This window comes from Eufriesea mexicana, unplaced genomic scaffold, assembly GCF_001483705.2.
Source record: "Eufriesea mexicana isolate 0111107269 unplaced genomic scaffold, ASM148370v2 scaffold100, whole genome shotgun sequence".
Classification (NCBI taxonomy): domain Eukaryota; kingdom Metazoa; phylum Arthropoda; class Insecta; order Hymenoptera; family Apidae; genus Eufriesea; species Eufriesea mexicana.
The window spans coordinates 374,812-389,774 of NW_016908280.1; the positions used below are offsets into that span (position 1 = coordinate 374,812).

The 14,963-nt window shown below is 43.5% G+C and overlaps 1 protein-coding gene across 4 annotated transcripts in view; it reads right to left on the bottom strand.

Moving 5' to 3' along the window:
* Positions 1 to 14,963, bottom strand: part of LOC108554981 (serine/threonine-protein phosphatase 2B catalytic subunit 3) — a 312,798-nt gene that overhangs the window by 213,509 nt on the left and 84,326 nt on the right. The window lies entirely within an intron of this gene.

Genomic DNA, 14,963 nt, shown 5'->3' on the forward strand with positions numbered 1-14,963 from the left:
CACGGACTGCGATCTGGGCGGAAGTCAATGCCACGGTGTGTCGCGTGATTCGTTTCGTCACGTCGAGATGGCGTTTGAAAGCGCGCAATTTTCAAGCGCCAATTTTTACGCTATTCTCATTAGAACAAATGAATTGATGGAAATAATCGTTTCGTGCTTCAACGATTCAACTCAAATCGTGTATTTTGTTAATAAAATTAAATAATCTTCGAAAAATAAAGCCAATAAAAATGGCTTTTGAATAATTTGCTCGTTTTTAGAATCTTTTTGCACTCGTTTTATATGGAAAATCTCTGAGCATGGTATACAACGTTGTCGAGGTGTAATGGAAAGTAATATACTGCCTTATATTTACGGCGATAGCTCGTGTATAGTAGTAATAAAGTTCCTTCACGGTCTAAACTGTTAATTAATCTTTCTCTGCTTTTACCACGTCATAAATTTAAGTATCAACAATATCAATTTTTTGCCTTATAATTCTTTCAGCGGTTATTCATGCTGGCGCTTGTGCTTCGTCGGTTTAACCCTTTCACGGCTATGAAACCGTATATGTGTCCGTTGTTAATTAAGAGACCGTATATTCGCGTGACACTAAACAACGTAATATCACTAAACAGTATTACGAAATATTTTCCCGACTTTCTGAAAAGAACACTGGAATTATTTAATCATTGTCACTGAATTCTTTTTTAAATATTATAGAAATTACGCGGATATTTAAATATTTAAACTCATAAAATTATAAATCAGATATTTATTTGCGATAAAATATATTTCTGTCACTAATGCATCTGTTTATTTTTCTTACACACTATTTTTAAATAAATCATCGATTGCTTCAAGTTTTTCCTATAGGATATAGGATATGGTTTTCGTTTTAGCTCGCAGAGTATCGAAACCTGCATCGTACTAAAATTTTCGAATCTCGCCAAATATTGCTGGAACACGCGAGGTAAATACTTTGCTATCGATTACGGTTTATGAGCATTGAAATTCGTGAAAATGCGGGAAAGCCTCGGTAACTGTCAAGAGTAAATTACAAGCTGAAATTTACGAGCCTCCCGAAATCAGCTGCACCACCACCGGCTAATTCTGGCAGTATGATCGTGTTGACTGTCATTTATAAGTTTCAATTATAACACACTCTTTGACCTTACTCTACACTGATTTTCCTAGAATTTTCGCCCAACATTCATAGCCAACATTCTCGCTGTCGATGCATACTTTTAAAGAATTACACGTTAAAAATTTTGCATTAAACGATCGCGCAAAATTTCAAAAACATTGGCGTAAATCCAGTTACACGTGTTTGAATTCAAGAGTCGATCAATTTCATTTTGTCTTAGATACCTACATCGTGTTGCTTGCTCGATAATCCATCACGAGGTTGAGCACAGAGCTGTCGTTAATTTGTATATTAATTTTTCCGAGATTTCTGTAAAAATTTTGGGATTATTAATCGCAGGAGATCACGTGGACAAATGTGTTTGATTTTAGAGAAGAAATCAAACTGTGGGAAAGAATTCTACTGGAACGCGAGATGAAGAGGAGGTAATGGTCGGTTGGGTATCGTGGCACAGGCTTTGTCATCATGTGTGGCGCGTTTACAAGCGAAACGGAAACGAGAAATCTACCAATTACGGCAGACAACCTTCGTAGATTGAAATCAACGAATCGCGATGCGCGGGTGGGCTCCCGTGGCGATATTTCGTCGATACTTGGTTAGACCTCGATGACTGGTATCGTCAAATCGACGTTACGCTGCGGCTGTCACGCTTGTCTGGCTTTTTCCGCTCATCGTTCCTCATGGACGGTGGTTTTTGCTCGTATAAAGATCGTTCGACTCTGTGCATACTTGGGAAAACGTTTCGTAATAGAAAAATATTCTGTAATACTTCGCACAGTTTTCTAGAATTCTGTCCTCGTTAGACGAGAATCTGTGCCATATTTCTCTAAACCGATTATTATACGAGTTATTCCGGTTTAATTAATTATTCCGCTTGATTTATTCCATGTTTATCGAATTTCTTGAAACGCGGTACGAGCACGTGGAATATTTCGGATACTCGGGTGAAATGTTACGAGTTTTCGTGGTTATCGATAGCTTCGAAAAATAATTGTCTCGTGCTATCAGTAACAACGATTAAAACGTCAGAAATTCGATGAGCCGAAGAAACTCTTTATCTCCGTCTCCCCCCCATATTCCAAAAGCGTATTTCCCCCGGTAACAGCGCAAAATTTTAAATTCTTCGCGGTAAAGAACAATTTTATCTACATCTTGGCCGAGGAACAAAATATCCCAGAACCAGAGCGTGAAATTCTCGATTCTTAAAGGCCAGGAATAACGAAATGAAACTTTCAGGAATCCCGCAGGAGATAGAATTTTTTGCATAACCTCGCATGGAGGACCACATTCACGCTCTACCACGATATTCCAAGCAGTCCGCCATCTTGGCTCCGGGAAGAGCTGAACGTCCCAGGACCCGGGGTTACAAATCTCATGTCCCGAAACCGAAAAGCTGGAAAAACTGAGAAATTCTTTAAATAGGCAATTATTTGGCAATTTGCAGGAACAATCGTGCGACAAGGCCATACGGGGATGACGGCGAATTGCGACACACGATGGAACCTGAGGCCGCCACGAAGACGAGGCAGACTCGAGGCAAAAAGTCCTCTCTGATGCAACGCGAGTTACACAAGAGGAGGCTCGGTGATCGGGAACAGTGTGCACGCTTGATTCGCACGGCCCGATCGCGAGAAGGAGAACGAAAATGGGGAAAAAAGGGAAAGGAAAAGATCGTCACTCGGGTCGATTGCGTTTATCATTCGCGAGTGCGACGATAACGAGAAGGCCACACATGCTCGCGTACCCGCACACGTCGCCGCCGCGTGGAAGCACACGCGTGCGAGCAGCCTGCGTCATCGGGGACACGGGCCGAAGAAACGAGCGAATTTCAATCGAGATACTACCCGTTGACATTTTCTCGGAGTTGTTCGAGCGTGCGTGCTCGATCGCGCCACGATAAATAACAAAGAGCACCAAAACCAGTCCCGCGACCTACTTCCCGTCGCCGGATGAAATTGCACTCGGCCCACGAATATTAATAATTAAGCAGCCTGTCGCTGCTCGACCTCTCAGAGTCCTTCGTTCCACTGCCGAATTGATACCTTCGCCACGATGTCACGATCGCTCGCGTATATACACGGTCTGCTGTGTGCTTGGTCTACGAGCTGATCCAGGGAACCACGATCGATCATGGGCAGAAATCGTGGAAATGTTTGCAACAGCGGCATTAGGTACCCGTACAGGTGTTGGGTCAGGGATGGAGTTCAAAGTAGAACAGAGAACATTTAAATCCAGTACTTGCAGTTGGAAAGAAGCACTCTTTGCAGTCTAATGTCAAATGACACTCGATAGGCTGTCAATCGAATGATACCAATTTTCACGCAAGGGAGATGGACTTAACTTTGTCAAACACGTGTAGACACATACAAAGACGCAATTTCTTGGAGATACACGAAGACAGAATGAAATTTTGAACGGTATCAAGTAAATCCCCCTATGCGAACCAGTTGACCTAGAGTCTCGTGCGCGACTGACACCGTAACCTGCATACAACATAGGGTAGACGGTAGTAGGGTAAACGGTCTCTCTCGGACTGCAGGCTAGTTGGTATTGCTATTGATTCCAGGATCCTCCACAGATAACTTCACGAAGATTCGGAATATCTGAGAAGATAGCGACACAGCTTTTCGAGAAGTCAGCGTGACTGCTGATAAATAGCCGTAAGCGACGCTAATGGATTAGTTGACATGATACATTATGCACCGAGCGGTAAAAAGCGTGCAAACGAGGCAAATGCAACGGTCCCGACCGAGCCCGGACCCAGGACCCCGAAGAGAAGAAAGAAAAAGTCGAAAGAAGCCGTGTGCCAGCTTCTCCGTCCCTCCGTATCGGGCGCCCCAAGGATTCGTGAAGACGCGACCCCTGCAAAGAATTCGCAGGGTGGGCTAAACGACGCGTGATCCCGTCGCGAGTGTATCGCGAGGGTGGGCGCGGAGAGGGCGGTGCAAACCGAGGAGGACCAAGCGGAAGATGGGACAGGAGCGATTTATACATTTATCGAGCGGACAGGGGGACGCGGGGCACGGGTGGAAAGGATACGTAAATAAAAGACGACGGGATATGTAGGTCAGGGAATGAAAAGTAACGAGTGAGCCGTGACTGGATGGACATGAATGAATGAACGGAGCGGAGTCGCAAGGGAAAAACGGGCGTAGGTAAGAAACGGCGGACAAAGCGGGAAGACAACGCGGGCCCGGGGACAAGAAAAGAGGAGGAAGGGGGAGAGAGGGCGGGAAAAAGGAACAGAGAGCGGAGAAAACGCGAGCCATAGTGGAAAATAGGTCAGACCGGGGGGAAAATAAAAAAGCAGCGCGTTAAGAGCCCGGGTTGTTCGCTGAAACATCATAGCGCGATATGGAGTGACGAGGAACGCGAGTTTCTTACCCTTAGAACCGGTTCCGGAGGAAAAAGTATGGCCGCAGTTAAACGCGCTCGTGTTTCGAGCTTGTTAACGCGGCAACGGTAATTTCTCCGCGAAATTTTGCCAAAGTTTCCCTCAGAGGGCACTGCTATATAGACAGTCGATAATTTTATACTCCCGTATCTCGTTTTACCTTTCGTTTCTATTTTCCCTCCGATTTCGGTTGCGACGAACATTTTTCGCAATGGCGTATTTTCGATGGGACTAGTTCAGTTCTCCATCGGGGAACTCGATTCGACGCGATAAAAAAAAGCATTTCGCTTTTCGACTGGGATTAATAATTCAAGGGGTAGGAGTGTTTTTATGATTCGCTGGACGAGCAGAAAAGTGGGGTCCCGAGAGAGAATTAGAAGCGAAAATAAGGGTTCATCCGGTCTCGTGTGTCTGAACTCTGCAGTTAAGAATAGGACGAGGTACCGAGTGCCCGAGTGCTCGAACGGATAACCTAATTCGACGATAAACAGGACTACGAGATAGACCTCGCGAAATTGATGGATCGAACGAAAGTGGGGTATCGGGGATGGCGATCGACTGCATGCACTGCCCGAAAACTGCGACACCTGAACCCGAAACATCCGAATTCGGCGATCAACAACCGAACCTAGCCTGGAGATGAACCTATGTCAGCGAACTGGGCGAACTATCGCCGAAACTCCGTAGCAAAAATCAAGCTACCACCGCTGCAATCTCGCCAACAAACGCCAAACAAAACTCTAAAAAGGTGAAAGCAGAGGGAAGCAGAGAGGATCCGGTCAAAGACAAGCGGAGATGGGGGCCGGGCGAGGGAGGAAAAGAAAGGGGCAGGCAGAAAGGGAGGCGGAGGAAAAGCATAAGAGAGAGAAAGAGAGAGAAAGAGAGGGTGAACAGGTAAGTAAGAGAGAAAGAGAGATATGGGTCAGAGGATGGACCGGACGGAATATTGATCCGGCCACCTCACGATAGTTGCCTGTGTTGCGCTATGCTCTGCCATGTTTCCTCTCTCTCTCTCTCTCTCTCTCTCTCTCTCGCTCTCTTTCGCTCACCCTCTCGCGTTTCACCCTCTCTCGGCCACCGTGGAAAGCGGATACACAGAGCTCCGCTGAAGACCCTTGCAGTTTACCTTAGCTCTGCGGACTCTTGCAGTTTTAAATCGAACACCTGAGCCAGGGAAAGTTGGCGGAAACGTTTACGCAAAATATTGGATGCAAGTTTGCAGAGGAAATTGAGGAAGACGGGGGTAAGAGGGCTGGCTGGAGCAAAGAAGAGTCGTTTAGTCGGTGATTGATGAGACTCGTGGTGATTAAGGGCTAATTTGATAAGCGATGCGAACAGCCAGCAGTCATTTCGCTCGTGGAATACATTTTTCGATGCTCGATGATGGACACGAGCAAGCAAATATTCCAAGGAGGGTCCCAGTTGTCCTGGTTCATTTGAATATTTTCATCCGGATGAACAGTGTGTCTGCAGGAACGCATCCGTTGATGTGAGAAAGAAACGCGAAAGAACGTTTGCACTCTTGGCAGCATCTAGGGTCTCGAATCAATGGGGGTCTAGTTCATGTCATTACGACCAGCACCCCATGACATGCGGACAATGACGCTTAGGCTAGGGTTTGGAAAAATCAGTTTCTTGGCGATCAGACAGCGTTATAGACCTTTTCCGAAGAGTGACAGTGTTCTGATAACAAATACCCGAGTTCTAATATAAGATAGTTCTCAGGTATATATCATCTCAAAGCTATAAGCACGGTAGATTATGTTTAATCCTAAGATCGCGAGTGCTGCATACTGGATCTATCGATTTCATAGCTTAAGTTTTCATTTGTAACCTTTCATACGTTTGGTTTCTTTCTTGTATGTATTCTATTCTTGTAAGTCATTATACTCGGCGCATTAAAAGTGTTCTCGGCACAGCCGTCCCTTTGGCATAATATAGCTCGTCGAAACTCGAAATAGTGCCCTTCGTTCGTTGACACCTCACGATATCCCTTCATATCTGCCTATATACCCAAGAAGAGTCGTTTTCGACTTATCGAGGCGTTTTACTAACCAAAAATACTCGAATCGGTGTAGGCACCATCTCAATTAGCGATTCCTGTGCTAACCTTTGACAGCTCTCAGAGATGAAACCGGAGCTTGACGACATAAGGTCGAAGGTAAACTGTCAGAATAATGAATTGTGCCTGAACGAAGGACCCCTATGCTTGTCCAGTGTCTCTTGTTCGAATACTTTGTCAAACCTTTGCATCGAGCAATCCCACCAGGTCGATGCAATATTAACACTGCCGCCTACAGGTACCGAGGACCAAGGTTTCGTGTGGGCTGAACACTTTTGGTCGCAATAGGTGACTATACTTCGACCAGTCGAGTGTCCGTCCTTATTCGTCGACTGGGGATATCTACTTTGGATCTTATCCCTAGAAACCGGCGTTTACGCGTTAACACTAAGCCTCCTGTGGCATCACGTTGGTGTCATGCGAGAACTATTGGGTAAATGCCGGTGACACCACGTTGGTACCATACGCAAATGATGAGTCAATCCTACCGGCATCAAGAGCCAGTGTGTGTTTTAGGGTCAGTCATAGAGCTTTTGACAGATAGCGAGTGAGAGTCAGCTTTTGAGAGTCAGCCGAGAGTTATTAGCGCTTAGAATAAGTTTTCATTTGGAATAAATCATTTTTATATTTACCTCACTGTTTATTCTGTTGCCTACTCAACATTCCTACAAATATTTTGACCGATCCCGTGTGATAATTCGATTTCGAAGAATTCTGTCAATTATACGTCAGTCAAGATAAAATCTCGAATACCTCAGGTAACAAGGGATTAACACAATTGTCTATCCACCAAATTCTTCCTGAAACATATCAGGAAGTCGGGAATGATCGTACCTAGGACCCCAGCGTACCTAGAACTCCTGGAAGAAAGTGCTGCGCAGTGTCATGGACGCAACTCCAGCCTAATTTACAGCTTAGCGCGAGACCTGTCATCAATCTCCTGAGTGGTTCTCTGGAAACGAAAAGGCGTGCGGTTTGACTGGATAGGGCTGCTCGTAAATCTCGTGGAACGGTGCCGTGGTGACGCGTTATTGTCGATGATCGACCGTGTGTGCCCTCGTAAACCCGTGCACATCGAAAGGTCGCGTTGACGGGCCGAAAATACCATGCACGCGATTCGTTATCGTTCGCAGGGCTACCGGAAGTGCACGCGTTTCGCGCGGCTGTGTACCTGTGTCCACACGTAATTATCGCTGCGTGCACGGGAACACGTGTCTTCCAGGTAGTCCGTTGGCCCGTTGTTTGAGTTTGCAGCGACGAACACCGTGGCCTGATGACGATCGCTCACGTCGGCTCGATAAACCGAGGACAGGAACTGGGGGGTCCACTTGAAGAACCGAATGTTCCTAAATCGCTACCTTTTTTTGAGAATCCGAACATCGGGGAGTATTCCTTTTGGGGGATCAGTGACAGCCTATTGGTAGACGCGAAGTGACCGGAGTTAGAGTTCTTCGGTGATTTTGATGATCAAACGTGTCGGAAAGGTAAGAATTTGGTCATCTTAGGTTAGAATTAGTAGTTTGGATTAATTGCTAAGGTATCTCTGGATATCGAGTTCGTTTTAGGTTCTAATATCATTGTGATTGGTTTAATAACAGGTACAACTCACTGTACGTTGCTCGCACCGAGTCTCATGAAAACAAGCTACACTCGTAATATGAATCCTAAATGAAGATACTGGGATTATGGGTTTACAATTGTAAAATAACTACTATATATGTATATTCTCTTTTAAATTCTTTCATTACTCGAGGAAGGTATATCTATCTTTGAGTGCTTCTCTAGAGCGACTGACGGACACCTGAGTATCAAGAGGGTACCTGACGAGTTCACCTAAACTCCCAATTCTTATCTAATGTTTATATAAACATTCGTTCTTGGAATCTAGGTCTTATAAACTTTATTTATTTATTCACTGAACTAAAATTAATAACTAACCTCATTCTTCCAACAGAAGTAAATGTAATACTTAATAAACATCATTTCAAACCACAGTATTCAACAATTAAATCATAGTACAAGGGCTACGCTATGCACACTCTATTCAGGAACATGTCACAAATTTGTGGTTAAAACGCACAAATACAATTAAATACAATATGATACAATGTATATACAATAGAATTTCCAAAATAAATTTCAGATTTTGACACAGACACTGCACTAGAATATCCAACTGCAAACAGACATAATAACAATAATAACATATACCGTATCTAATTAACAACGAAATTTTCTCCGCCCAAATAAACAGAAATTCGAAGATTAATCCAAAAATTGCAACATAGGAGAAACTATGAGCATGGAATCATGCTAGTGGCAGAAAAATAGCAAATTTCATTTTCCTTCTTTACAAACAAACACGAAATTACTTTCCGAACAATCCAATAATTCGAAAGGATCCTGATTAGAGCGAAAAAGGACATCACACGGTCCATTCGCCAATTTTTGGGGAAACGACCGGAAGCGTGATAATGCACGTAGAAAAGAGGTTTCCCGAGCAATTGTACCGGCCATCCCAGATGCGGCAGGTAAAAGTTGAGAAAACGGAAGTCGGCCGACAGTTTCCCAACGGGCTGACAGAACTTCCATCCCGAAGTTCGCGCTTTTGTTACGAACTCCTGATCCCGGTAGACAAGCAAAAATGCAAAACGTATCGGTGGTACGTGTCCCTCTGGACCACTCCGCGATTCTACTAAAAATTAAAAATCACCCGTTCCCGAGTTAAGTTTCCCAAGGTCCGCTTGCTCGCATCTTACGTGTTCTTGCGTAATCTCACTCAAGTCTCGCCCAAGTCTACTGCAAGCTGTATAACGAGGTCCGTGAGCGGAATTTAAAGAATACTCGCGACGCAGAGGAACCTGCGAGGCTGACACTCGATGAAATCGTCCTGAATCAGCGGAAAGGAAGATCCAGGGATCCCACCTCCGTATTCGGTCATCGTGAATGAGTTCCGTGTGTTACAACGCGTGCGAGTCATGAATGGGAGAGAATGCACCGTATTGATTTCAGTGTTTCGCAACTACGCCCCTGTCGCGGCCACCGCATTCATCTCCACGTGACTATAATCGCGCGACTGTAATGCGCTAACAGGGCCGCGTTCTTGTGTCGCGACTAATCGCGTAGGCGGCGCCACTTGCGCGAGTTTGAATAACTCCGACTGTTCCCGCCATTTCTGTTTTATTTTCCTCTTTTCCCTATTTATTTATTTATTTTCTTTACTTCGCCGTTTATTTAATCCCGTTTCTATTATTCGAATAGTACCGACTGTTCCCGCCATTTTCCATCTTACTCCCGCGTCTTTCTGTTTTATTTTCCCTCTATTCGCTATTGATTTATTCATTTTCTTTATTTCGCCGTTTATTTCATCGCGTTTCTATTATTCATCTCCACGTGACTATAATCGCGCGACTGTAATGCGTTAACAGGCCTGTGTTCGTGTGTCGCGACTAATCGCGTAGGCGGCGCCACTTGCGCGAGTTCGAATAACTCCGACTGTTCCCGCCATTTCTGTTTTATTTTCCTCTTTTCCCCATTTATTTATTTATTTTCTTTATTTCGCCGTTTATTTAATCGCGTTTCTATTATTCGAATAGTACCGACTGTTCCCGCCATTTTCCATCTTACTCCCGCGTCTTTCTGTTTTATTTTCCCTCTTTTCGCTATTTATTTATTCATTTTCTTTATTTCGCCGTTCATTTTATCGCGTTTCTATTATTCATCTCCACGTGACTATAATCGCGCGACTGTAGTGCGTTAACAGGCCTGTGTTCGTGTGTCGCGACTAATCGCGTAGGCGGCGCCACTTGCGCGAGTTTGAATAACTCCGACTGTTCCCGCCATTCTCCATCTTTCTCCCGCGTCTTTCTGTTTTATTTTCTCTCTTCGTATTTATTTCGCCATTTATTTTCTTTATTTCGCCGTTTATTTCATCGCGTTTCTATTATTCATTAGAAAGATCGTAACGAGTGGCTCGTTAAGGGGGAAGCAAATGGAATCGTTATATCAAGAAATCGTTAAACCGTGGGATTTCGAGGAAAATGGGATGGGGTGAACTGTATTCCGTTGGAGATTTAAAACCGACGGAATTTGGTTATTTATACAACGGATTCCACGAGACCCGAGCCAAAATTCGTAACGTAGCGCAGTCGCGAGGAATGATATAATTATCCACGTGAGGCATTGTGCGAGTGGCAGAGCCGCGGGGGCGATAAAGAGGATTCTCTGGTCTGCTTTAACACCGAATATCGCATTTCCTCCACCTTTTCTATGGGTGCACCGTGACTTTCAACTTGATGGTATTTATAAATCGCTTCGGATCAAGCTTCAGTGAAATTTGTCACTGCTTTCCACGAGGGGGAAATTCTAACTCTAATTTCCGATATAAAATTATAAAATTATAAAATTATTGTCATATTTGCATTGCGAAAATGAAATGAACGGTAAGAAAATACGAAACTCGTGAAAACAGGTGAATCTTATAACAGGAACGACAACGTGTCAGATTTTAAAAACACTTTTACGAAAAACGTGGCTTATCTGGTATACTCTGTAGTCCCTGAAATATAATTATTACCATTTGCATATAATCATTAAATCGGTCGAAATCACTCGCTTTGGAATCTTCGCTGCAAGCACGTTCGGAAAATTAATTTCGTACCGCGTTAATTAATATCATTAAATAAAGACCACTCTTGAATAACTTGATACACGATCATTCAAAAAATATAAAATAAAAAATATAACTTTTATGCAAGCATCTTTATTGCAAGCACGTTGAGGAAATTAATTTCATACTAAATTAATTAATATCTATTGGGATTGGATTGGTACAGAGTAACGTGGTGCGAATTTGGGAGAACATGTGTGTATTTATTAATAAATAAAGAAAGGCAACAACAACAATGGTTCTCTAATAACTGATTGCTATGATAGACGCTAGGGCAAATGGGAACACAAAAATCTAACCCAATGCCAATAATCCTGATCTCTACCGATCGACGATGTTGCTTATTTGTTTATTAACCAAAGACCACCCCCAAAACCCGATACTTCATAATTTAACACGTTGACTGCCACGGTGGTCATCAGTGACCAGTGGTACCAATTTTTAAAATTCACGATATTTATTTTATTTCGACATTGTTATTAGAAATTTAGAGAAATTATGGAACTAAAAGACTCAAGCACCATAGCTTAACACGTTGACTGCCATGATGGTCCTCAGTGGGACCTGGTGGTCATCAGTGTCCTACGATACTAATTTTTTAAATATATATTTATTTTATTCCAACCAATTTTTGAATATTTGAACAACGTAAATAAATAGGGAACTTTGAATAATAAACATTAATAATTTGCATCATTCATTTTCTTTCTTTACCATATTGTTTGCTAAGTCATCATTATATCCTAAGATTAATGTAAATTTTATCGTGGCCTCCTGAGCACCCCAAGTATTAAAAAATGAAAAAATTCTGAAATGCACTGAATTCTTAGGATACACTAAGAATACTGGAAATTTTATCATGGGTCCCTGAGCATACTGTATAAAAAGTACATGACACTGAAAGTGTTAAAAAATTAAAAAATTCTAAAATCCACTGAAGCCTCTTTCAACCCCCTCCGCGACCCCTTCTGATCACCACTGATCATCCCTGGCGTAACGAAGCAGGAAGACAGCGTGGAAGAAAGGAATGGCGGGTGGTAGCCGGAAAGAAAGCTCGAGGAGAAAGGTGCAAAGGGAAGGAGGATCGCAGACACCCCGGTGTGTGGACGCGTGGTGGGAAGGAAGACGCGGAGGAACGTGCCGCGCGAGTTACGAGTGGCGGGCACGCTTTATACGGCAAAAGTTGGACGGCTGCCCGTCAAAGCTCGAAAGTTCAAAGGAACGATTCTCGAACGATGCACGGCCTCGTTGCGCGTTCTGGCCAAGTTCGTCGTGCTTCCGACGCGTCCAATCGAGGTTCGTCGAACCGCGCCGCGTTATCAGCGTCCGGCCACGCGATAAAGGTCTCCGATAATCGATCGCCGGAAAAGGTTCTCGGTCACCGGCAAACTTTCGGCCACCCTCGAACCTCCAGAACACCCGTCATCCGCGACGTGGCCAGAAATTGGGGTAAACCTTGCCGATCGATCGTGCCCCGCTGATTTCTTCGTCCGGGCGAACTAACTCGCGGAGGATATTGCAAATTATGGTAAATATGGTAGGAACATTCGTCGATTTTGGAGATGGAAATTTATTTTAACCAGGGAAATATATATTTCGATGAATTTTGTAACGTTACCCATCGATTGCACTACACTGATTTCTTCCTCCACAAGGGGGTAACTCGCGAAGAGTATCGCGAATTATGGCAAATATAATAAAAACATTCGTCAATTCCGGGGATAGAAATTTGTTTTAGACTAGGGAAATATATATTTCGATGAATTTTGTAACGTTACCGATCGATCGCACTACACTGATTTCTTCCTCCACAAGGGGGTAACTCGCGAAGACTATCGCGAATTATGGCAAATATAATAAAAATATTCGACAATTCCGTGGATGGAAAATTGTTTTAGACTAGGGAAATATATATTTCGATGAATTTTGTAACGTTACTCATCGATTGCACTACGCTGATTTCTTCCTCCACAAGGGGGTAACTCGCGAAGACTATCGCGAATTATGGCAAATATAATAAAAACATTCGACAATTCCGTGGATGGAAATTTGTTTTAGACTAGGGAAATATATATTTCGATGAATTTTGTAACGTTACCCATCGATTGCACTACGCTGATTTCTTCCTCCACAAGGGGGTAACTCGCGAAGACTATCGCGAATTATGGCAAATATAATAAAAACATTCGTCAATTCCGGGGATGGAAATTTGTTTTAGACTAGGGAAATATATATTTCCATGAATTTTTTAACGATATTAACGATCCTGTTTGGGGATCTCTCTGGTAACTGGAGTCATGAGGGATGAAAAATATCGAGAGTTACAAGGGGTTGAAAATATTTGCGAATTAGGGCAAGGGATGTTTCTTTGGTCCTGCAAACGCATATATATACTACGATGAATTTTTAACGTTAACGATCGTGTTTGGAGACTTCTTCCTTCGTCGGGGGTAGAAAATATTACAAATTACAGTGAAATTTTGCAAAGTAAAACTTTATATTGCAAATATTTAACATTTCCAATTACAAAATAAGTGGCAATTAAAAAATATCCATAAATTTCTTTTGCCTCGACGGAAAATATATAAACAAATATAGGGACAAATTTTTAACAATTTTGGACGATCTCTTCCCTCGTACTTAATGAAAAATGTCAGGAATTTAAATGCACGACGAATCACGGCAAGCCGAAAATATTCCCAATTCTCGTGTACCAAAAATCCCTGTAATCTGTAAAAATGGTACAGATTTTGCTGCCAAGAAGCATACCGTGAATCTCGCGTTTCGTTTCAACGAGAGACACGGATACCAATAAAATAACAGTAGCCAAGCAAGAGAGCTATGATAAGCAAACAAGATAAAAGTCATAAAACACGAGAACCTTGGCTTCCGGGTTGCCAAGTACCGCGGAAGGTCTGCAACTTCTTGAAGCATCGACGAATTATTTCACCCGAAATCTCCGATTTCTCTGTAACTTCTGCCTCCGAGGACTTTCCGGGAAAGGGAATTTTTGAGAGAAAATGGCGGCCGGGTGTATCTCGTAAATAGCCGAAGCGACGAGTTCTTGGAGGTCGGCGAGGTAGCGCGGCGGAATCGAAGTGGAAGCAACGAGGCCCAGTTTTCCTTGGATAAATAATTACGCTATTTCAGCCAATTGTTTACTATTCCCGCACGTTTCGCCGACGTCGTCCGCGGAGTTACCCGACGTCGGGCGTTTTGCTTATCAATGTAGGTCGCGGCTGCCTTTGTTCCGCTGCTTCGCGGGGGGCGCCTATGTCGCAATAAAACGCGCCGTCGATGAACATTTTCGCCAAGACGACGCTCGAACGACGCTCAAACGGTTATCAATTTCGAACAACCGACGCGACGCGTCGCCGTCACCCTAAGAGCACGTCGATGCACTATACCTTCCATATTTTATTCCTCGCTTGCTCTTTCCAATTTTTTCTTTTCAATCTCATTTTCGTTTATTAAGTTTTTAATGATTATCAGAATTGGATGAAATGTAAATATACGTAGATGGATTCCTATTTCAAGGAGGTTCGAGGACTTTTGCGTGTAGCGACCATTATTCTCACCCTCGCCACTACGTGATGGATTCCGACTTCGAGGATTTTCTCGCAAGTCCTTGCAATAGTATCCCAGTCTAAGGAAGGGTCTACTAGGGTAGCCTTACCGATGAGTCCGCTAGCAGGCCCGAGATGTAACGCAT